Source organism: Pleurodeles waltl, chromosome 10, assembly GCF_031143425.1.
Source record: "Pleurodeles waltl isolate 20211129_DDA chromosome 10, aPleWal1.hap1.20221129, whole genome shotgun sequence".
NCBI classification, from domain to species: domain Eukaryota; kingdom Metazoa; phylum Chordata; class Amphibia; order Caudata; family Salamandridae; genus Pleurodeles; species Pleurodeles waltl.
Genome location: NC_090449.1, coordinates 201,941,314 through 201,967,413, shown reverse-complemented (window position 1 = coordinate 201,967,413; position 26,100 = coordinate 201,941,314). Strand labels below are relative to the sequence as shown.

Here is a 26,100-nt window from a genome sequence, read left to right as displayed (position 1 = left end):
TAGTTGCATATGCTGTATTCTAACAGTAAAGAAGTTAAATCAGAGTGTTTTTTTACCTTTTAGTTTCCGGCAACTTGTGCTCATAGGCGGTTAATCTTCTACCTGCCTTCCATAAGCCTCATTCTTCTTGGCTCTTCCGATCACTCCTCCCCACTCTCTTAAAAGGTTTAGACCATTTTTAGTCCTCACTGTCAACCCCATAAACAAATATTTGGCAAGCCTGTGCCCACTACTTCTTGAACCTCTGGTGCCAATACTACAATTGCTACTGCAGCTGCTATCAGTGCAACTGACGCTTATAGTACTGGTACAACTGTGTTATGGGCTTGTCGAACTTCGCCTTGTGTGGATGATATGGTTCTTTAAACCATCCTTGGCTAGGACTTCATGCTTGCTGGTGACAAGTCTATTGGGAAAACCACAAGTTAAAGATGAATTTGATAAAATATAAGATCTTGCAGTTTGGAAGAAAGGCTGAGGTTAAACAGTGATTGCTTTGTGGTTAACAGCTGAAAGTGACTACTAAATACTTCTGCCATACTAATTCACCCGTACATTGGATAATCTGCTCTCTTTGAAAGCATTGTTGACTACAAAAAAGAACTGCTAGATCCACCTTGGGTGGCTTAAAGAAGTTTAAGAGCCACATTGCAGCTGCTTGTTGTAATCACTAATCCAAGCATACAATATGAAAATTGTTGTATTTTATACCTACGGGCGGATGTCCTTAACAAGGACTCTGATGCCCTCGGGTTTATGTTATAGAAACGTAATCTTCGTTTAAGCAATACTATCCCAATAAAGCCCATTAGGATATATCTATCTGAAGGCCTCTTAGGGATTCCATATCAAGGTAAACATGCTGTTGCCATTACCTGTTTTTGGCCAGTATGTGAATGATAATGTTGTGATCATAGTTTTGGATAGGATTCTGTTTGTTTAGATTTGCTATTCATTATCAGTGAAGATAAACAAGATGTCCAATATTTATTTTGTCAAAAGCTCTCCTGCACTCTTTTAATGAAGTCCATATGCTAAAGAACTGCCATGCTTCTCTATCAAAAAATATCTCAAAATCTTGAGAAAACCTAGTCTTTGATTAAATCAATTACTTTCCTTTGACTGCATGGGCACTTGGATAGATCTTACATTGAGAATGCCACCAATGCATAAGGAGGTAACATAGTTCTGGGTATAATCTCCTTCTTGATGGTCCATTCAGGACTCCTCATATGTAAATTCTAGGCCTAATTTGGACACGTTCCCCTTTTTCACCTACTTATCACTTGGTCTCCACTACGTGTTGCTAATGTTTCTCAGCTCTGCTGTTAACACACCCATTACGGACTTCTTACCAGAAGGGCTTTTTGCAGCAATCCAACTGACCTCCACAGCATTCATTTGTGTATCCTTTTACACCTATTGGCTGCATTGTAAAGCACTGTACATCAGCCTGCTGGGGGTTAAAGATATTGAAAGAAATCCACAAGATATTAATCTTTAATGCCTTAGCTTAATTCTCTAGAAAGTCTATCCTGGCTTCCAGTTTGGGGATGGATGTGTATGCACAATCCGAAAGTCACTGGTTTCTTTAGGTTTGGACTTCTGTGTGATACAGTGCCTTCTCCACATTTAGGCATTAACCACAAAGGCTTTTCAAATCATTTTCACTTTTAGAAATTCTGAACTCTTATTTCTCCTCGTACTCTTACCATTGACAATATTCTGTACTTAGTTCTCTCTGCAGTCCCACCATGTGTTTTAATTTAAAAAAAACAATATTCTTTCATCTGTGTTTTCCATGGTAGTCATCGTTGCAGGAAAGTGCAGCAATGGACTAGTCATTTTCTAGAGGGTGAGATAACTGCCCTAGTGCTGACTACACATTTCTACTGATATTGCATGGCAGTGCCCTCCTCCAAATATGGTAAAATGTGCTTATATATAATTGTCACATTTAATTTAATTGTGAGTCCCTAGTGAGTGATACCACATAAACACAGAGCCTGTAAATTAAATGCTATCAGTGGGCCTTCGCACTCTTTTCACCACTTATTGAAGCATCCTTTTAAAACACGTCTCACGCCTACCACTGCAGCTTATAGTGCAGTTTTAAACTGCCAGTTGGACTTGGCAAAAAAAAAACTTTTGACGGGCCTAAACCCCTCTTTTTAGGGTCGAGTGCTCAAGCGATCTAGCTTGTTGTAATCTCTCTGTGGGCACTTACCCACGCCCACTCTTGCACTCTTGGTATTCATTCTCTGTTGTGCTTGTCTTAAATGCAGCATTTTTATTGGTGCATTTTGTGAAATGTCCCTCCTTTGTGTGCTGAGTTCTCTCCCCAGGCGTTTTAACTAAATGAACTTTTTTTGTTGGCCATCACACTACGTCCTGTTACAACGTGTGATGGCCCCTCCTCAGATTATGGTTTGCCTTTTATCCCAGCCACGTTCCTTTGTAGACATTCAGGCAGGGAGCCAATAACTCCTGCGCTCATGCTCATGGCAGCAGTGGCGCTTTGAATTGGCTTGCTTCTGTCAACTGTTTTACTTTTCATTTTCAATGTATGTGGCAAGAAAAGTCCAGTTAGGATTTACAACACTAATAGCTGTAACTCAAGCAAACGTGAGACCCATTGCATTGCAAATGCTTGTTTAATCTTGCAAATGCTCCACATCATATAATTGTTGGATTGTAAATCTTGAGTCCCTGCAGACGCCAGCCCCAATCTCATCCATGACAATTCGGAGTCGGAACGGCATTGATTAGCAGCGATTTCGGCACCGGTAGGGCCCAATGGTCCTAGGTCATTGCAAGACTTTTTGTGGAGCAGGTAGGCATGGGGAAGAGTGGGAGGGGGTCACTGGACTCTTTAGAATACCAGTTAGATACCCCAACATCATTGGACTGGTATGAGGAGCTAGGAGATGCCAGTGGACTGGACACCTCTCCAGATACTGGCTTGCTGTCTCCAATCACCATGGCAACATATGAGGGGGCATCTTACGCCATGGTGGTGAAAAGGGCACTGGAGGTCCTTGACCTCAAACTTCCCTGGGTGGCGATCAAGACTAACCTCTTTCTTCAGCCTATGGCTTCCTAGTCTGAACCCTTATTGCCCTTTAATGAAGCACTGACTGATGTCCTTTGGGAAATTGGTTCAAGCCCAGCACAGGGGTTCTGTGAACAGGACAATTGCCCGCTGACGTCGCCTCCCCCTGGGTGATGCTAGTTTCCTCAGCCACACCCCACCCCAGAGAGCTTGGTAATCCTAGCCTCAACTTCCCGTGGTGTGCTCCCTGCAGCTCCCCCGGACAGTTAATCCAAGAGGCTGAACACACTTGGGAAGATGTTTTCTTCCGACAGTTTGGCATTACGGTCTGTGAACACCGCATGCCTTTTGGGCCGTTACTCCCATACTCTATGGGATATGGTTGTGCACGTCCTGCCACAGGTCCCAGAGGAGGCCCGGGCCATCCTCTCCCAAGCAGTGAAAGACAGAAGGGACGCAGCAAAGTTCACCATTAGCTGTGGTCCGGATATGACTGACTTACTGCACAGAGCTGCTTTGTCAACGTTGGCCTTACAGCACCACAATTGTCTGAGAACATCTAGCATTTCGGGGTTGTCTATGCAAACCTCATGGACATGCCTTTCAACTGGACTTGTCTCATCAGACAGAAGGCAGACTCAGTGCTGGAGTGCTTCAAGGACTCACAGGCTACAGCCAAGACCTTGGGGCGCTCAGTGACACCTCACCCCCAGTCTGCCTTGCACCCCTTTTGTGGCTACGGAAGGGGCGTGCAACCACGCCAACTCGTTGCCAGCTGCTCTCCTGTGCAAGGTTCCCAAGCTGTGCGAGGGCGTGGATGCGGTGCATTCTGACCCCATGGATATGGTAGCCAGAAGTCATACACCACCAACCCCCCAGCAGCTGCAGCCTCTAAGCCCTCCTAGTTTGGTTCTGCAAGACCATTGGTGTCCAGCTGGAGGGATTGGAGGGAGAATCCAACATCAACTTCTCCACTGACAGTCTATCACATCAGACAACTGGGTCTTGCAGATCTTTCAGAGGAGCTACACCCTCCCTTTCCAGTCTTTCCCTCCCACTGTACACCATCCCAAGAATGGCTGGCGGAGGATCATCAGACCTTGCTCTGAAAGAAAGTTACAGTTCTCCTGGCCAAAGGAGCTATAGAAATGGTTCTCCTATCAGAAGGAGGCAGTGGATGTTATTCCACTACTTTCTGATACCCAAAAAGAACTAAGGCCTTCGCCCTATTTTAGAGCTTCAAACCGTCAATCTCTTTCTCAAAAAGGAGAGATTCAAGAAGCTCACTTTAGTTTGAGTCTAGTCTGCTGTTGACCAAGGAAACAGGCTGGTATTGTTGGGCTTGCAGGATGCATATTTTCACATCCCCATCCTGCCTGCCCACAAGCATCGCAGCTCAGAGTAGGCCACGCGCACTTTCGCTTCACTATGCTTCCATTTGATCTTACCAGAGTCCCTCAGGTGTTCACCAAGGTGATGGTGGTGGTTGCAGCTCATCTGTGCAGGTTAAGGGTTTCAGTCTTCCCCTACCTGGACCACTGGCTGTTGAAGGCAGCCTTGCCACAAACTGTTGCCTCCCTTCTTCAGACTACAGCGGACCTCCTTCATTCCTTTGGGTTCACTATATATGTGCCAAAGTCACACCTGACTCCCTCTCAGAAGCTGCCTTTCATCGGAGCTGTTCTGGACACAGTGCAGTTTCGAGCTTATCCTCCCGAGCAGCGAGTCCAGGAAATTCAGGTTATGATTCCGATGTTTCGGCTTCTATCCTGCATTTCGGTGAGGAAACTCTGAGGTTGTTGGGCCTCATGGTCTCCTGCATCATGTTAGTCAAATATGCCAGATGGCAAATGAGGGCTCTGCAGTCGGACCTCACTGACACAGTTCAGATTTCAGAGGGAGCTGCAAAAGATCTGCAGTGGTGGTTAATGAACAGCGATTGGGTCAGGGGCAGACTCCTCTCCCTTCCCCCAAACATAGTTTACACTAGTGACACATTGTTGGAAAATGGGTTATTGGTAGGGCAGGTAGGTACCTACACCCAGCAACAAGCCACTAACCTCCACCTAGGTACAGTTAGGTCTCAGTAAATTAATCCCAGCTCAACCCTTGGTAGCTTGGCAACGAGCGTCAAGGCTTAACTTAGGAGACAAAGTGTAAAGCATTCAAATATCACAAAACAGTAATCAAATAAAACACAGGAAACAGTTTAAAAATCCAAAACCAATTTATAAAAATAGTTTATATTTTTATCTTTAAAATGACACAAAAACGATTAAAATCGGTTCAGGGGAACCGGAGATATGAATTTTTAAAGAATTATTACTTTTCTAGCGCTTAGAAACAAAAAGCGCCAATCGGGTCATCTGGTTGCACCTCGACCGGGGCAAAGTCAAACTTTCAGGCCGACCGCGATGGAGCCCTGCTCGGCTACAGGTCGCGGGAGGCCTCGGTTAAAAAGTTACCTTCTGACTTAGTCTTTATTTTGAAGTTTTTCTTCACCGGGACGAACCTGCCCGTTGAATCCGACCTCCTGGAGCCCTTGTCCGGATACGCGATGTGGGTTTCCTCGGTGGAGACTTTTACCTTCGGACTTAGTCGTTTTTTCGAGATGAAAATCCTTCGACCGGGGTAAACCTGGATCTTGATCCAACGTCCATGGAGCCCTTCTCGGATACGATGGCTGGGAGGTCCCGGTCAACTTTTTACCTTCGGACTTAGTCTCTTTTTTGGATGTTTTTCTTTACCGGGACGAACCACGAAGTCAGGCCGGGTCGCGGTTGAGGCAAGCCGGCTAGAATTTCCGCGGCGGGTCGGTCCCTCTCTGGAGCTTTTTTCCAAAAATTCTCAAATCTTTTCCAAACTTCTGGGGCTTCACCCAGTTGTTCTTTTAAGGTTCTTTTGGGGTCCACAGCTCACCCCAAGGGTCCAGAAGTTCTGTGATGGTCCTTGGGGGGTGCGGACTTCAACCCCCAGAATGCACCTGGCGCAAACTCCTTTTTGGCCACTGGACAGTGGTCAGCTGGTCGCTTTCTTCAGGAGTTGGTGCAGGGGACTCTGGTTTAGCAATTTTTCACCTGTAGCAAACAGGGAGTCCCTCCTTGAACCAGTTGAAGCCAGGCAAAGTCCTTCTTCTGGTGAAGCCCAAGTGTGCAGCTGGTGCAGTCCTTCTGAGTGCAGGGTCCAGGTGCAGGCCAGGGGTCCAGCAGGGCAGTCCTTCTTCTTCTTTAGTTCCTTTCTTGTTGAATTCTGGAGGGGTTCTGAGGTTTGGGTGCAGGTCTGCCAGTTTTATCCTTGCTCCTGGGTGAAAAGCAGGGGGGCCCTGGTTCTCCAATCAGGGACAGGGTCGTCCCCCTGTGATGACCACTTCCTGGGAAGTGTGGCAAAAATCCATCCCAGAAGGCAACAGTCTCTAAAAATCCAACATGGATGAATCTGATTTTTGGAGGTTACATCTGGCTGAGCCCACCCACTGGTGTGGCTAAAAATCATAAACACACCCCTCTCCTGCCCTCTCCTAATCTAATCAAGGGGGCACCTAGCTGTCTGGGGTTGCAGGATGTGGGGGTGTTGCTGGGTGCTGCAAATGTCCTTCTCTGCCTTTGAAGACCAGTTTGGCAGCCCTCCCCCTTCCTGCCTCACCATCTGCTGAGGGGAGATTCTCTCCCCCAAGCACATTCCTTTGTGTGAAGCCTGGCCACTTCACACCTCATCAAGGCAGCCTGGCAGAAGCTGCTGCAGGCTGGCCAATCAGAGCACAGCAGCAAAAACAATGCAGAGCTGAAATTGGCAACTTTTTAGGTAAAGTCTAAACTTTTTACCTGAATTAGTTATATTAAATCCAACAACTGGAAGTTGTAGGATTTATTACAACAATTAATTTGATACCAAATTCTTGGTATGCAACATTTAAGGAGACTTTAAAATTTAAAATAAAGTCTGCCCATTCTAGCCTATGAAGGCCATTTACTTCAATGAGGGAAAAACGAATTTGGCTGTTTTTACCTCACCAGGGCTTATAAATCTATTTTTATAAAGTCCCTGCTTATAGTTACATGGCACCCAGCCCTAGGGGCACATAGGGCACACCTTAGGGGTGACCTATATGTAAAAATAAGGTAGTTTAAGACTTTGGAAGTACCTTTAATTCCAAAGTCGAATTTGCATATAACTTTAATTTAAAAGCAGCCAGCAAGGCAGGCCTGCTTTTAAAATGACACTGGGCACCTCAGCAATGCACCTAGGTGTGCACCACCTATGCTGTGGTCTCTAAACCTACATGCCCTACCATATACTAGGGACTTATAGGTAGGTTAACTTAGCCACTTATAATTAGCCTAATTTGCATATCCATTTTACACAGAGCACAGGCCCTGGGACTGGTTAGCAGTACCCAGGGCACCTTTAAAGTCAGGAAAACACCAGCAAAAAGTGGAAAATGGGGGCAAAATGTTATGGGGCCTCTGCAATCAGCCCTGTTTTCTCACACACATGCATACCTTTTGGGATGGAGCGGCCATTAGGGAGAGGTGGAAATCTGAGACCTCTGGTGTCTGGCGTAATCCAGACTCCATATCAACTTACTGGAGCTCCTGGGTGATCTGATTGGAATTGAAAGCATTTCTTCCTGTTGTAAAAGGGGAGATGGTGCAGTTGTTTATGGACAACACCACCTCAATAAGGTACTGCAACAAGCGGGGTGGTTTGGGGTTGTGGACTCTTTGTCTTTGGACATGGCTGGAACAGCATGGCATAACTCTGGTGGTGAAACACCTGTTAGGTTCTCTGAACGCCAGGGCCGACAAACTCATCCGTCAATGCTTAGCGAATCACAAGTGGTGTCTCTACCCGGAGGTGGTACAAGGACCCTTTCAGCAGTTGGGGGAGCCTTGGTTCAATCTGTTCACCTCCGCAGAGAATGCGCAACATCAGCAATATTGCACGTTGGAGTTTCCAAGGCGGCACTCCCTCTGTGATGCTTTTCATTGCAAGTGGATTTCAGGCTCTTGTATGCTTTTCTGCCCATACCACTTCTGCCCAGAGTTCTCAAGAAGATAAAAAACGACTGGGCCCAAGTAATCCTTGTGGCTCCGGAATGGGCCGGAGAGTTTGGTATCCCGAGCTTCTAAAAATGAGCATGGATCCTTTGATCAGGCTGCCCCTTCGGGAAGATCTTCTGTCACAGCAGCAGGGGAAGGTTCTTCATCCAAACCTGTCAACACTACACCTTCATGCATGGACATTGAGTGGCGACAGTTGACAGCCTCCGATCTTCCTCCCCGAGTCTGTAAAGGTATTCTAGCAGCTAGGCATCCCTCCACTAAGGTGGTATTCGTCTGCCATTAGAATTGTTTTGTAAATTATTGTATAGAAAGATCTAATGATCCTCTTTCTGCTTCTCTCTCTGACATGCATCTCTAAACCTTAGCCCTTGCCCTGCAGGGTTCTGGGTTGGACACTCTCAAAGGTTATCTTTCCGCCTTATTGGCATTTCTTTGGCTGCCTGATCAGCCTTCATTATTCAAATCACCTATTGTACATAGATTTCTCAAAGGGCTTGCACATATGTTTCCCCCTACGCCCTTTGTTATGCCTCAGTGGGACATAACTCTAGTTCTCACATTTCTCATGTGTGCTTCCTTTGAGCCCTTACACAACTGTTCCCTCTGGCTGCTCGCAATCAAGGCAGCCTTCTTAGTGGCAATAACATCTGCCAGGAGGGTAAGTGAGATGCAGGCTGTCTCATCTAATCCTCAGTATCTCACCATGTACCCAGACAAGGTGGTACTCGGAACTCATGGCTCTTTCCTCCTCAAGGTGGTGACCTAATTTCACCTGGGTCAAAACATCACCATGCCCACCTTCTTTGCTCCACCGCATCCCTCTAAAGAAGAGGAGCAACTCCACTGGCTGGACCCAGAAGGAGCATTGTCATTCTACTTTGACCTAACCAAAAAGTTCTGGGTGGATGGCCAACTCTTTGTGGGATACGTGGGAGCAAAGAAGGGTCGAGCAGTGCACAAACGAACTGTCATTCTCTGCATTAACATCTGCTGTGCACTGGCCAAGAAGCAGCCTTCTGAGGAATTGAGGGCTCATTCCACCATGGGCAAGGCAATGAGGCAATGAGTTTTGCCCTATCATGAGATGTTCCAGTCCTGGATATCTCAGGCAGGAACGTAGGCATCATTGCACAACACTGCTGCCTGGACAATCAGGTCTGTAGAGATGGGCGCTTTTCCAATTCGTCCTACAGGATTTTTTAGTGTGAAGAAGATCTGTCCGCAGCCCACTGCCAGGAGGTTATGGCTTGGTTATCTATTCTAAGGTAGGAAGTCTGCAGCTAGAAGTGTATCAGATGAACAAGCTACTTATCTTTGGTAATGCATTATCTGGTAGAGACTCTGGTGGTCATTTTGATCTTGGCGGGATAGCCCGCCGCCAACCATGCTGATGGTCGACAGAAGACCGCCAGTGGGTGCGGCAGGCACGGTGAGGGCCACCAGGCGCCATGCTGGCGGTCGGTAGCGGGGTGGATGCTGCTCCACTCTCACCGCCATGTCAGCCAGACACCGCCATGCCTATAATGATGCAATCATAGGCGTGGCAGTGTATGGAGATGCAGCGATGCTGGCGGAGCAGCATCCTAGGAACCCATTCCCTCCAGGAGCAGCGCCACGGAACAGGTAAGTACTGGCTGACAGGGAAGGGGGGGGGTGTTGAGTGAGTGAGTGCATGCATGGGGGTGTGTGTGTGTGTGTGTTTGTGAAGGGGGTGATGTGTGTATGCATGTTTGAATGCATGTGTGTATGTTGGTATGTGGGTGCATGTGTATGTGGGGGTTGGGGGGGAACCTGAACAGAGGTGGAGGGGGGTTGTGGAGGGCCTACAGGGAGATTGGAGGGATAAGGGATGGGGGCTTGATTTTCAGAGTTTGGGGGTGGAGGCGGGTCAAGGGGCTGGGGGTGGGTGGGAGTTGTGGCTGGGGGGCCTGGTGTGTCACATACTGGTGACAGGAATGAGAATTCTTGTCACCTATATGCTTTCCGCCAAGGATTAGGAAATCCCTGATGGAAATGGGATCATCATCCCACCGGTGGTCTATGCTCCATCGCTGGGTCAAAGGGGGCTACCTCTGGCCTGGCGGTCTATTGAGGCCTGGCGGTCTATTGAGGCCTGGCGGTCTATTGAGGCCTGGCGGTGGGTGGTAGTGGACAGGCTGCTTTGCAGCCTGTTCACTACTGTCATCTTTATTTGGCGGTCGTGCACCGCATGCCGTCGGCGGTAATTACTGCTACCACCAAGATCAAAATGAATCCTCTATCTAGCTGCAGATTCCTTACACCCACCCATTCTTCCCCACTCTGCGGACAGGTCTAATAGGTTTAGGAATTGTCCTTTCAGAGCCCTAGTTTTTTTCCACAGATAAGTTGTTTGTTCTTTTCATCGCTCAGCGCTTCTGGCTTGGAAGTTATTGTAAAAGAAACTGACATATGCGTGTGTGTATGGTGCCTTTAAAGGCGACTGTGACATCACAGGCGGCTCCAACAACGCTGATGACGCCACACAGATCCGATCGATGCCACCCGACGTCACGCCCAAGGGTACTGCTCAGCAAAAGTTCCAGATTCCAAGCTGATGTCTGGAAATTCTATGGTAAGGAATCTGCAGCTAGATAGAGTCTCTACCAGAATATGCTTTCCCAAAGGTAATTAAACTGTTTGTTAGAGCTAAAATAAAGGTCAAGCAGTACAGAAATTAACCATTTCGTGCTGGGTGGTTGTCTGTGTCAAGAACTGGTATACCCTGGCTAAAAAACAGCCTCCTGATGGCTTAAAGGCCCTTTCCACCAGAGCCTTAGCTCGTGGAGTCCAGTCCAGGACATCTGCCAGGCAGTAATGTAGGCGTCGCTGCAGACATTTGCAAAACACTACTGCCTGACAGTGAGCTCCACAAAGACAGGCATTTCACCCATTCTATTGTGCAGGACTTTTTAGTCTAGTTAAATTTCTCTGCAGCAAACCGCCAGTATGGTATGGCTTGGGCATCTATTCAAAAGGAATCTGCAGCTAGACGTCTCTCTCAGATGAAAAAGTTACTCATTTTCGGTAACACATTATCTGGTAGAGAATATATCTAGCTGCAGATTCCTTACACCCACCCAAGGCTCCCCGCTCTGCAGACAGATTTCAAGGGTTAGGTTTAATCCCTTTCAGGGCCCTAGTTTTGACACATTCTTCAGTTTATTAGGGATTTCCTATTTGCAATTCCTATTCTGATATACAAAGCATTTCCTAAATGTGACATGGGCATTTAGGAGATGCAGTTTCCACCGCCTTGAAGTCGGTGGTTGCCAGGTGCTATTTAAAATAAGCATTGGCAATGCAATAAGTCTCGTATATTTCAAGCAAGTTAATTGTCATCTTTTGACAACAGCACCCACGGGCAAAAGAAAAACCCAACAAACGAGTGGAAATTGAGAAAAGACGACTTAACAAAATAAAACTTTTCAATATTGTTTGTCTTGCAGGACCATTTTTGCTAGTCACAAGCCTTCTGTTTGCGGGTCACTGGAAGTTAAAACAAAATAGTACCTCAATCACATCGGGAGTAGCGGACAGACACTAATTAAGTTGAAATTAATTAGTGCTTGATCCCTGCGCCACATCGAGGAACGGAAATGATGACAGACATGCCTTGACGAATTACAAGGCTGTAAAGAAGAGTGCCACGCAAACCAACAAATGGTGAGGGACAGACGGACTTCAAGCCCTTTAGTGAACACAAGAGTGTCTCACATAAGGTGCCTGCGCAAGCGCCTGCACTGGCAGGCTCTACCCTAAAAACACCCCAAGGTGCTTTCTTAAAACTGCAGTAGATCACACTCATGCCCCTTAGTCATACGTGTGCTCTACAGGTGCACCCCTATTTTTGGGGTTCACTGAGGTGGGCTTTTGGCCATTTGCCATCCCTGCATTTGCATTTTCTAAAAAAACGATTTCCTAATAAGAAATTGCTATTTAGGAAATGCCAAACCAGCCCATTAACTATAATTCAGTGGGAGGTCTTAATACTGATTTCCTAATAGCGATTCCTTCTTTGTAGGAATTGCTACTAGGAAATCGGTTTCTCTGTACATAGCATTTTGCATTTCTTAAATAGCGGTTTCTATGAAGTCGCTATTTAAGAAATGCGGAATTGCAATTTCGTACATCTGGCCCATTGTCTCTACCAGATAATGCATTACCGAAGATAAGTAATTTGTTCTGCCATTTTTTTCTTATGACACCTCCAGTGTTTGTATAATGTAACTGGTACTGATGTCACTTAAGGGCTAGCAGTGGGCAGTTGTATCATTTGCAGTGGGTACACCGCTGAATCCTGGTCAGATGAAGATAGCATCGAGGAGGCAGTGATAGGAAGAGCTACTCCAACTTATTGACTTTGTGTTTTCACACACATATGAAAGGATGCCGATGTTGAGACGTTGACATTAATTATTGCTTGGCCAATCACATAAAGGGTCATCTGTGAGGTACCATTTTAATATATATGTAGTACCTATAGCACAATGTTACCAATGAACCCGCACAGGATGACATAGTCTCCCATTGTTTACTAGCACATAAAGTTGGTTTATGGGTTTGTGAACTGAAGTTAGCATTATACTGGCACGTAGGCTAAAGAGTCCAGTTCCATGAGTTAACTGCGTGGCCCAGTTTTCGCCTCCTCCTTGTTATCTTAAGCATGTGTTCATGGGCCTCATTAGATTAGAGCGCAGCCACGAAGGACGGTGCCCCACACCAAATGTGACAGCTCAATTCCACCGCTCATGCAAAGCAAATTCATTTTAATCTCCACTTTATTATCGTTTTCCAGCGATCTCGCTCCTTAAATTTCCTAGATATGCCAGTGGTGTTTGATACTGTCGCCAATAATATTGGTTAGATCTGCTCTTTTATTCTATTAGGAAAATACGAATCAGATTGTTTTCACACTTTACTGGGCAGTCGGCGGAGTGAGAAATACAATTGATAGAGCTCTGGATTGTGTTCTGTCCGCAGTGTGGAAACAAGTGCAGTGTCTGAAGTAGGAGAAATACTTTAATTACTCCCCTCCTCACCCACTACTCTTGATGCATAGTTTTCAATGCTTTGTAAACGTCCATTGATCGTTTTAGTGACACGAAGAGCTAGCTACTACAAGAGTGTGGAAGCCTGCAGTCTCCCTAGCTATTGTTGCATCATTCTGTTCCTACAGAAAGGTGCAACGTTTAGCAAAAATGTATTATGTGTAGTTAATGTCAGTTAATTGACCTGGTCTTACATAATAAACTAAGGGTGAACCAAACAAGGCAATGAGAGCCTCCCAAGTGTGCATTTGAGCAAGCAACATTTCAAGTGATGTTACACGTGTGGAAACAGCACTTAAAGACTGACCAGCATACATGTTTTACCGGCATTCAGTGCAAACCAGGGAAAGCCAACCGCTTTCTGTACACCCTACATAATCATCAAATACGCAAGTATCGACCTCAAAGTTGCCTGTGTAGGGAAATATCGAAGTATGCGTGAAGCTCTACTCACTGTCCTGCCAACATGCTGCAAGAGGTTTCATGTATTTGACACACTGGACACACTGGAGACGAGTATGGCTCACCTGAAGATATTCCGTATAGGGCAAATGAGAAGCTGTCACATCTTACCTATGGTAAAGGACCTATCCATTCGAATTTTTCTGAACTGGCCGCACCAGCAACCTAGTGCAGTCCACCCAACAAGATCTCTTAATCTGCTGTGTTATAGACAGCATATAAATCCAAAAGAACAAACTGTAACGAGCTTTGATCTGCTGCCTTTATTGGTTCGTTCCTCCCATCTTACAACCCTGTTTTGTTGCCTCTGCAGTACGAACTGCCTATCACCCAGAACACCATTGATTCAAAGTTTTGTGTAAATTGCTTAACCTGAAGGATGATAAGCTTCTTAATTATCTTTGTCTCCAAGAGGTCCTTTGCTATGATGTAGGGGATGATGGGTGCCTGCTCATCAATTTAAGTGCTGCACATATAATATTCTGGAACACAAGAGTGGCAGCTGATTCAGGGGTGTTGGATGTTTAAATGTTTATAACATTTTTTATGCATGTATTACATTTTAAGTTTTAGATTGTAGGGTTTATTGGGGCATTAGGTAGGTATTCTTTAAACTCTATATTAATTTCTGGTATGATAGTAACATATTTTTAAGTATTTAGATTGTTGTTTATTTGTTTAAATGTTCGTAGAGTAACATCTTAACTTTAAGATTCGGGTTGTGGGGTTCATCATGGCTGGGAAGGTAGTTTTTCTAAATAACATAGGTAAAACTAAGAAAAATTGCATAATCTAAGAATTCTGTTCATGTTCAAAGTGACAAATAATTGTACTTTTTAATTATTTTTAATTGAAAAATATTGTTTATACTATTCTTGTGAATATTTTAAACAAGTGTGACATTTTTAGGTTTAATTGTGTCTGTGTTTAAATTCATTTTAAAAGTAATGAAATATTTATTATTGTTAAATATAAACGAAAAAGTGTTTTTGTATATGTTTTTTTCTGACACAGTCACACGAGGGGAAAAACTGGGGATAAAAGACCAAAAAGAACAACCTCCTATATCTATAAAGCCACAAAACGTGCTAATGGTCAAGTGTCCACTGCATGTAGGTAAGGAAGGAAAGCAAGGAGGCTAGCAGGATCTGTATTTCTTTGTCAGCACCATACTTTAAAGGACAAAAGCCCTGACCCCCCATCCTAAGATGGCATGCGTCATCATAGGGCCCCTCCTCACATCATTAAGAGTTGGGATACAACCCTCAGCCAACCTCTTGAGGTGTATGTTTTTTGGGGCCCTAATTAGTGATATGTGTGAATATTCTGAAGTAAATAGAAGTGCTATAAAAAGATATCAAATGGAGCAAAAAGCATTAAACTGCGTTTTTTTGGACTTAAAATATTGTATTGCTGTTCTCAGTAGGAAGAGGCTAAAAGATGAGTACATTATAATCCAATCCACATTTGCTGGTCAGCATGTTTCTGCCTATAGAAACCCTCTAATCAGGTGTGTAGCTTTCATCAGGACCAAAGTTGACCTCTCTGCAAAACAATGAGAACAAATAATAAGGAAAATGCAACAACCAGTAGTGTGTAGATGGAGTTCCTCATCTACTGGCACTTAGTGCCTGTTATGGTCAGAGAAAAACAGGTAAAGAGTGCATAAAACACAAACATACGAAAAGGTCACAACAGAGTTAGCCACTCTGCTTTTGTTTGTCATAAGAACACTGTGCAATACAGTCAAAGTGCATATTGGTCACTCCATACATAAATGAGTGATCAGAAACACATACAAGCAAGTACGGTGTGGCTTACCCACATTGTGCTTGGTGAGAAGGTATATCTGCTCGCGCTTAAGGTCGAGATGTGGACAAGCTATGGTCATAAAGATTAGGAAATAACTTACATTATTATAGAAGAAATGCGTAGCTACCAGGAGATGTGGAAATAAACAGACATCCTCGTATTGAAATCACAAGCGGTAAAAAATAACATTCTGTCAGCTGCTGTCAAAATCAAGGGGACTTGCTGTCGTGTTTGTAAAAGAAATAGCGGGGGTACCAAAAAAACACGTGCTGCTAGTTTCTAGTGTTCATGGTAAAGAGAGTTGAGTTTTTCACATGATTTTTGGACTTAAATATGGGAAACAGAAATGTATTGTCAGCCACACTGCTGACCTGCTGACCTAATATGGTGTGTGAGTGTTATCTGCATGTTTAAGCCTGTTCAACACACTCCCTACTGCAATATGGTCTGGCTATTGCATGTAGTTCCTTAAACTGTGATGCATTTTGGATGTGTAATGACGGATGCTTGCACTTATAAACAGTAGCGCAAGACCTGTGTTTTGAAATGCTGGCTTTTGGATGCTGCAATGCTTCATAGTATTGCGTCTGTTCATGTGGTATTGCTAATCTTCTAAGAATGTTAATTAAAAATAGATGTATATCTTATGGACTTGGGCCATCAGGGGAAAAGATAACAATATGTAATCCTGAAGGTTAATGATTTTCACTGCTGCAATCTGATATAAATTGTGGTATACTGTACTCTGGGGTAATTAAATTCATCTCATCAAGCATATTTCCAGCAATGTAGCTGGATTTAATTGTTTAATAAACAAATGGAGGTGAACATAAGTGAAAAGTTATGGTCATTTAACACAGCGTGTCCTGTGGATCTAAAACCTCCGCATGTCGTTCATTGTGTCGGAATGCTTCCATGCATCTATTTAGTGAGCATGTATGTTTTTTCTTTGAATTGAGGAACATATCCCTGTCCGCGTGAGGAATCGAGTGTTGTTGCATCTTTACATTACACCATGGAGACACATTGTTGCACATTTCTAGGATCCAGCACAAACAGAAACTTTTATCAGCAAATACCTGGTCAAACGTTAGTATGTTGATAAGACCTTTCCTAATTTGACTTTCTGTTTAAATCGAGCGAGCAAGCGCTGTGACCTGTTGTAAGTAGTGTGGGCTTTTAACCACACCCACCTCACTCCTATCACTTTCACTTGTTTTTGGGCTTGGCTTTCAAAAATCCCTTGATGTCATTGGTAATTGCTGTACGTTTGTCTTGCCTTGTGGCGGTTTTGTTACCGCCTTGCAGACTGTCCCTGTTACATGGATTATTTCACATCTGCTGATATACTTCAGCGTGGGTGAACAATTTTTTTCTTTTGCCTCTCCCTTTTGTGCTGTATGGCAGCCATGGTCATCACAGCGCCAACAGCGCAAACTCCATCAGCAGTATTGAAGCGCTGGTTACATTGTGCTCACTGTTACCTAATCTGAGTCATTTCTTTTGACTTGCCCTTTCACGCTCCATAGCTTTACTAAAAACACCTATAATTGATAAATGCTCTACTAAAAAACACAGAAATCTGCAACCAGGCTCTTCCGGTTCAACAGGAGAGCCAATACTACAATATTAACTACCCCCAGCAAATGTTGCCCCATAATGCTTTGCAAGCGTTCTTTTCAAAACATTTTTGCTTATTCATCAGCCTGTGGTGATTCTAGGACAATGGGACCACCGCCAAAATGTTCAGCATGACACACTCTTTCTGTTTGTGTCATCTATGGGTCCTCACACTAGGTTAAGCAGGGCCCCAAAATAATACTCCCTCACCATTCAGTCCCTTTTTAAGCTGTCTTGTGGCTGGAACGTTTGTTTTACACCTTGGAGTAGTTTGTGTTCTAAGGGCTGTAATATTGCAGTAGGCCTGCTAGGTCTGAAAATGTATAAGGTACTACACCCTCTAGGGGTTAGATATATGGTTGCACTCTATAACTTTATGCCATTTTATTTTCCTGTGGTTATGCCTTCTAGTGGCTAATTATATGGTTACGCTGTTCTAAGCATTACACTCAACATACTACATTATTTGCTGCACTCGGTCGTCCCATATTGCCAGAATACTATAATGCTTTGCAGGGCATTCTTTTACAAAACATTTTTGCTCATAACTCAGCCTGTGGTGGTCCTAGGACAATGGGACCACCTTCAAAACGTTCACCACGACCTGCTCTTTCATCTCTGGGTCCTGCAAAAGGTTAGTGGGGACCCCAAAATAATAACCCCTCCCTCCATTCAGTGTCTTTTTAACCTCCCTCATGGCTGGAACTTTTGTTTTACATCTGAGAGCAGTTTGTCTTTTAAGGGTCTTGCTTGTATTGTCATTGCAGCAGGCCTGCTAGCCCTGAAGATGTGTAATGCACTATGCCCTCTGGGGGCTACATATACAGTTCCACTGCAATATGTTCAGTCATTTCCTTTTCAAATGGTTATTCCCTCTAGGGTCTAACTATGTGGTAACATCACCTTCTTTCTTACAAATGCTATTTTCATTGTGTTGTTCTCAGGGGCTGTACTAAGCATTACAATCCAATGTCAAACTTTTTTCTGATAAAGGTTTTTATTGGGTTTATATGATAATTGGATATGTTTCATTAATCTCTTCTTATTGCAGTTATGACCATGATTTAGGCCAGCGTAACATCCTTATTACACTATGACTGTTTGAACAATCTTCATATGTTTGGGTGACCCTTCTAGTTAATTTCTCTCGTTACTCCTCCGTGGCTGTCTTTTGGAAATTGTGCTAGCCAGCCAACAACTCTGATGATGGGGTAGTGAAAGCTGTATTCTATTGGAATTTGCATGGCAGATTCAAATTAGAATAGTAAATGGCAACATTTTCATTTTTAGCTGCAGATAGAGGAAGACGCTAAATGGAAGTGCTTTAGTTATATGGAGGGCCACTGGAATTATATGGTGGAAAAAGACCAAATTATAGGGCAGGGTTGACCAATTTATGTGGCAAGAAAAGTTTAGTTATGAATTTACAACGCCAATAGCTCTAACTTAAGCAAATACGAGACCCATTGCATTGCAAATGCTTGTTTTTACTTGCTTCCATCACTCACAAAGATGTGCCCTCTTTTGTCTCTAAAGTTTAAGGAACCAGTTCCTTACTTTTCATTTACAAAACTCTATTGTATTACATTTACTGCACCTAGTTTAAACACACAAAAAGGCAAGCCAGGGCAGGCGTCCAGTGCGACAATCTTTGTTGGCACCCCCCCATCTATCCATAGCCCCCTCACACATTTGTATATTTTCTTTTATAGCGCTATTCATCCCAACATAGGGTGTCAGAGCGCTTTACAGCAAGCACACTTATTATACGACACAATGAATCATGCACATGTGTAAATTAATGCATTTCACATTGTTGCAAACGTGTATCTCACCTACCTCGTCACTGCCTGTGGTAGAACTGAGCCGGTTGCACCTAGATATATTTAAATATATATATTTAAAAAACAGGAATCTCTAGGGCTCTTCACCAGCATCAGGCCAAAAGGAACAGTAGTGCCGCCCCTTTGAAGAGATCACATCTTCCCCCACCACCCCACACACCTGCATGCTAGTTATTTCACATAAAAGCAGGTTTATTTCAGTAGACAATTTTGTTAACAAAATGTACATAAAGGACAAAAAAAGAAACCCTTAAGGAATAAAGTCACTCACCTTCACATTTAGTGGGGCGGGACAAAGGCTGCTATGTTTGGCCTGCCCTGCTCATGCGGGGACAGATGTGCACCTTGCTAGGGCAATTTTCTGAAACGTCCGGTGTAGAGTGAGCACTGTAGTCCATCTTTTACTTCCATGATAAACTGACACATTGTGGAAATGAAAGAAGGATAACAGTGCTTATTTTGGTCAGAGCACACCCCAAGCTTTTCGTCCATTTGGGATTTACCGATTGCACTGCCCTACAGCTCTAACTTAAGCACACGTTGCAACGAAAGACCCTGTTTTATAGACCTGTTAGGAGGATCTGATGGCAGTATAATCAACTAGATGGTGCATAAGTAGTTTGTAAGACACTCACACTCTCAGAACTAGTGCTTAATTTGTGACAGGGTTTGAAAGTGGTGGGCACTGGCACTCATTTTTGGGGATGAGCACTTATTTTTCATTGTTAGACTTTGACTCACAGATAAGGGACAAATAAGGAAAATATTGAAACAGTGATAAAAGAAGAGCGTAAAAATGAAAAATATGCTGCAATAGTGAGATAGAGACAGGAATTGTGGGGTGATGGAAGAAAGAGACACTAAGTGAAGCCGAGACCAAGCAGCCATGGTTTTCATTAACTCTGACATTTGGGAGCGCAGTGATGGACCCTGACAAAACCTATAGGCCTCTGCACTTAATATTTTAAAACTAAGCAGTGACGTGGCTTTACGTAATTGGACTGTGGTACGTAGTGCTTTGGCTGGAAACATTATGGCCTCTTAAGATAACAAATCCATTTTTTAAAAATACTTTTGTCTTCATATACCAGTACCCCATTCCAAAGCATATGACCTGTCAGTGATTGACTGACCCAAATCTTGGGCAGCAGGTTTGAAATATGCATCAAAATGTTACCACCAACAAGTAAAAAACATGACTAGTCCCCCAAAAATATATTGTAAATGTATTTAAAACAGATAAGCACCTACGAAATTGGCGCCTACATCTTTCACCAAGATGGACCCCATTGCCTCCCACAAAGTAAGCAGTACAAAATTAAGAGTCATTGAGACTGTGTCTAGCTCAAGTCTGCTTGCCATGGCCCCCGAAGCGAACTCTTAAGCCAGGAGCTAAATTGAATGGATTAACATATGTGCCCACTAGATTGAAAATGTTATGCTCACGTTTAATAAAAATGTTAAAACATTACTTTTGGAACTGATGTGTGTTCCATCTTCTAGTGCTCATATTACAAACACCAATTCTCCATTATGCATTGTGTGCTGTGAGGCTATATCCTTGAACAATCCTGTAAAACATGCCAGGCTCCTCTTACCATGATTTTGACAAGCAAGGTGGTACAACAGTATCGGTTCCTTCCAGACACAATTCAATCCTTTGTTTTTCTACTTGTATATTGTTGACTTCTGCAAGGATACAAATGGAACAAAAAATATAGACCTTGTCCTGAAGTGTTTCTCTCAGCTGATACTGCTATGAAAATTGGAAGTAATTTGAGTTGACGAAGGTGACATTCCTGGTGAGATAAAAATCATGCCACTCTGTAGGTCATTTTCACGTGTGTTAGTCAAAGATGTCCCCAATCCACAACCACCGCCTGCACCTCTTGGTTGCTGAACCTTTGAACAAAGCAAGCTCCTTAATCACGAATGAAGTGATTGTGGTGATGGTGTGTCTCGTTCTCTGTGGACAATAGGTCCAACAGTGTTTATCTCTAAAACTATACAGCATTTCCAGGGTTCTTCTGAGGACTCCCTTTAACTTGGGATGACCTTAAAGTGTAGTTCACCTGTTCCACTGCCCCCTCATGTTTCCAAATAAATCCACAAATCTATCTTAAATTCTAAGACCTTTCCTTTAGGTAACTGTTAAGGTAGCATTCATTTAGGTTTTTTTATCTCCTGATCTAATTTTACAGTACACAATCCTGATGCTATGCTATCATTTACAGATTTTCCATTTAGGTATGACATGTTATTTATGAGTATGAAATGGCCTTTCTAAGCACCAAAGAATGCACACAAAAAATGCTGCATGGCTTCTTCAACTAAAAAACCTTGACTATTAACCCAGACTAATTTCTTCCGAATCCAACCTCTTGTAGTGTCTTGGGCAAACCTCAAATATGTTTTTTCTTTGGTATCACAGTGCTTACCTTCCCTAAAGATGGGGACTTAAAGACCTTATGTAAAATTTGGATCCCACTGCCAGTAAAAAGATAACCAATGATGATAACAAACATGAGTCTTCATTTTCCAGCAGACTGAATTACTTCAGTTTAGAGCCCCTATCTTACTCCTACAGGCCTGACCAACTGGAACATCTGTGAGCAATCACATCCTCTTCTCTCTCAAAACTGAACTTCTAAATACATTTTCCTTAATCTGTTGCACCTCCTGTCACCAGGGACAAAGCTCTGCAGAGCAAAATGTTTCAAACCACCAGAGACATCACTGTAAATTGTGCTAATGTAAGAAATTGGACTATTATTTGGAATGGGTGACTGTTTGCCTCAAGGAATAATGGCATTCCTTGTTATGGTGAACCCTTAGAGTCACAAAATTAGCCCGACCCCAATCCCTGGTAGCAAGGACACCGTACAGACAGGCTCACCTTATGGCAATGTGTAAAGTATTTATGCAGTTCCAAAACAACCATAAGGTCAAAGCACCAAGCAATACAAATCCCAAACCAGATTAGAAATGTAGATTGACAGTTAATTTAAAAAAGTGACACCAAGATAGCAAAAAGTGAATAAGGGGAGTTTGAGATATGAATTTCTAAAGCTCTAAATTGAAAAAACAACCAAGGAAAAAAATGGCAATTACAGTTAATGGTAGTAGTTCACTGGAAACCAGGTGCAATTTCAGGCTAACCCCCATGAAGTCTGGGTCAGATATACTACATGGATCCGATGAGGTGAAAGTCTGGAAGTCAAATATTTTTTTTAAAGTTTCAAAGTCCCATTCGTCTGGAGGAAAGGGTTGCAGACGTTTCTAAGCTTGCTTCTGGTGCCCAAACAACCATAGGGTACAATTCTAGGCATGATTTGACACTGTGATGTCAACCCATGCCCACCCTGTACATTCTCTTGACCTCAGAGTCATTTCTGCCCATTCAGATCAGCCTCGGATGATTTTGACACCACTTCCCAGCCTAAGAGTAGGCTGCAAGTTGATGGAGAGATAATGCAAATTAGCCACCAGGAAGTTTAGACAGAGAAAGGCAACTTTTAAAGAATAAGTTAGTTACATTTGGTAACGCCTTATCTGGTAGAGACAGAGACTAGCCACAGATTCCTTACCTTAGAATTCTCTCTAGGCGCCAGACCTGATCTGTAAAGACTTTTCAGCAGTGCCTCTGCGCTTCGGCAGAGGGCACCGTGCGTCTCCGTATTGACATCATCCACCAGATATGACGTCAATGGAGTCCATATAATCCCTCCTCCGATGCACTGACACCCGTTTCTTCTGTGACTAGAATCTACGTAACAACGCTGAGCCACTATAGAAACTGGCTATGGAACAGTGTGCCAAAAAAGATAGATGTAAATTTGAATACAACTACCAAGACGTAATGCATGGTAAGACAATACCCAGGAAGGGATACTGAGGTAAGAAAAAATAGTTTGCAGAACAGGGAGGATGGGTGGATCGGTAAGGAGTCTGCGGCTAGTCTATCTCTACCACATGAAGCGTTACCGTAACTTGTTCATCTGATAGAGACAACTAGCCTCAGATTCCTTAGATACCAAAGCAATATCAACCTAGGAGGTGGGTCTGCCAACATATCCTACCCAAGTCTCACATATAAGCAATCGGTATAATGGAAGGAGGAGGACACCAGTCACGAGATAGACAAAGATGACAAGAACATTCGCCTTACCAGAAGAGCAGTGGAAAGACCCACAGAACATGTCAAAAAGACATAAAACACTATGGGGAGTGGAACACATGGCAATTAAAAATATATGGTTGGTAGACAACAAGCAATAGGAAATACACATGGATAGCCTTAAGGTAGGAGCTGAAGACTAAGATGGGAGACCATCACAACAGTCAGTGAGATAATTGGGTTGAAACACCTAACATGGGGGATCCACAGAGAACATAAAAAGATGAGGAGGGATGCATGCATGCTGCCTCAATCAGGATGCATAGGAAAAACTAGCAAGAAGCAGAAAACTCAAGACTAGTAGGGAGAGTAACTTGAAGCACACCTTCAGGAACACAAAGGGGAACCTTGAGAGAGGTGTAACTGAACTGTAACACACATAGAAAGGTCGACAGGGGACATGGAAGGCATGCCATATACACAACATGTGGTGGAGAAATGAGGTGATCTGATTAGGTATATGCCAAAACACTAACAAACACATATATAGATGTAATGACATGGATGTGTTTGTGCATAGGTATCTGTAGATATGTATAGAGCTTAGCTAGACACATGAAGATACAAATATAGACATGTAGACGTATTAATTATATATGATACATATATGTATATATATATATATATATATATATACATATATGTATGTATATAAAAAGAAAATGGTGAGCAAACAGCAACACCATAGCACGTGGGGAGAGAGAATAATCACACCCCTTCGAGGAAGGAAAAAGCTAGCCAAGGAAGAAAACCAATGTTAAGGACTAAAAACCTAAAATAGACTGGGAGAACAGCCTGCTGATAAAAAACAACAGAAACCTCGCGGTAAATGAAACAAGGTTAACATCAGGCAGAGAATCGCCACAGGAAAAGATGGCAACCATACAAAAGGCCAAGATAATGGCAATGAAAGATCCAACAGACAGGAAGAAATTGCTTGAAGAAAGGACCCAAAGAAAAAAGGGCAGAGTCCCAGAGAGACAAAACCTGCGTAAAAGAAAGCGGTCCAATATGTGGACCGAGAAATAAAAGATCCTGACTTGTAGGGTATAGTTCACATCGACTCCCAGAATGGGATTCGAACACTGGACCTGCAGGAGTCTGCGAGGTCAAAGGCAAGTGTCTATACCAGTGGTTAGGGAGGATTAAATGCCCAAGTGAAGGAGGAGAAAGGATTAAGCAAATGCTAGGACTCAAATCCTACACATGACGTGCTGGAACATAGCCGTCAAAGATTACCAGGGTCACCCATAAGGGAAAGAATTCCAAGGAGGGAAGTGCCCTAGAGGGATAGGAAAAAACCTGGGAGTGCAGGGCTATAATAAAGACAAGAACCCATAAGCAGGTGGATGAAGCCCTGAACCTACACAGGGCAGCGGAAAGGAAAAAGTAGGCATGCTGACATTGTGGAAAAAAGAAAGCAGCAAGGAAGAATATATATATATATATATATATATATATATATATATATATATATATATATATAGAGAGAGAGAGAGAGAGAGAGAGAGAGAGAGAGAGAGAGAGAGAGAGAGAGAGAGAGATATATATATATATATATATATATATATATATATATATATATATATAAATATATATATATATATATATATATATATAAGTAAACTGCATCCAGAGCAGAAAAAGATGATTGATGATTGTGGTACCTGACGAAACTAAGCTTATGGGCCAGTGCACAAATGGGTCATAGCAGTTCATGAGAAAAGCTTAATAGGGATAGAAATCAGTGCACTATGAGAGTGAAAGAATGTGCCCCTGCATGTCAGAAAAGGAGAATGAGTAAGGTTGTACATAATAAAGACAAAATGAGGGACACTTCAAATCAAACATGTACCAAAAGAACCCCCGTAGGGTCTGGAACATGGACTTAAAAGCAAGAACACCGCTTCCCACTTCACCAATGGGATAGGATAGCCTTTAACAACAAAGGTTGTTCCCTCGAAAAATGGAGGGAAATCACCAGTAGAGTCCTTACTTATACAAGGATCTATATAGAAACTACTCCCAAAGGAAGCACCTTACAAGTTACTGATAGAGAATAGTTAACATAGAAGTATGGCTAAAAGCCTACACCAATTGCTCCGGAGAGCAAGGAACTGAAAATCACTCACACACGAGGAGAACCCCATAGAGAGCACACTCTCTTTGGCGGCACACCCATTAGCAGAGACAACAGAAAAAATCCCTTTTAAGAGGCATCAGTCCCAAACAGGGTCACAAGAAATAATGTAAAAAAAATGCAGCATCCGCACACACAGGAACACCACCTTGGGTGCCAGGCAGAACATAATAATAAGAAAAAACACCTGCAGCGAGCAGGAACACCACACCGAGTGTCGTACTAGAGAAAAAAGCACTCTACCCCTAAAGGCGGAGGGAAAAGCATTAGGACTGTGTACCACCATGAACATCTCTAAATCGGCATGAAGCTGAGTTGGCATGTGCACCAAAAAGTGAGATGCCATCAAAAGGTATGTCAATTAAAGTTCCCTGCACAGCCTCTGAAAAATTGGAGGGATGCAACCATGCCCTGTGACGCAGAGTCACTGAAGAGGCCATAACCCTTCCAACAGAATTTGTGGTATCCATACCATATCAGATACTAAGCTTAGCAGCTTGCTGACTATCTTGTACTAAGGGAACCAAAATATTCTGAGCCTCCACAGGGAGAGAAGGCAACATTTGCTCCACTTAGTCTCACAAGACGTGGGAGAAGTGAACAAGAGCACAAGAACTGCTGATGGAACGCAGGGCAGAGCTAGGTGAAGCAAAAATACGCCTCTCAGAAGCGTCAAACTGCCTGGCCTCTCGCACTGGAGGGACAGGAGGGACATGAGTAAGACTCTGTGCAAATAAAGCCGCTTGCACTACAAGGCTTTGAGTAGTCGGATGCCGACGGAGGCAATATGGATCTTTGGGCGCTGGTCTGTGTCTATGTGAAATAGAGTGTTCCATAGGAGGGCCCGACTCCGGCTGGGCC

The 26,100-nt window shown here is 43.4% G+C and overlaps 1 protein-coding gene across 2 annotated transcripts in view; it reads left to right on the top strand.

The window, feature by feature from the left end:
• SNX29 (sorting nexin 29) overlaps window positions 1–26,100 on the top strand; it is a 1,353,458-nt gene that overhangs the window by 1,308,334 nt on the left and 19,024 nt on the right. The gene's annotated exons all lie outside the window — the stretch shown is intronic.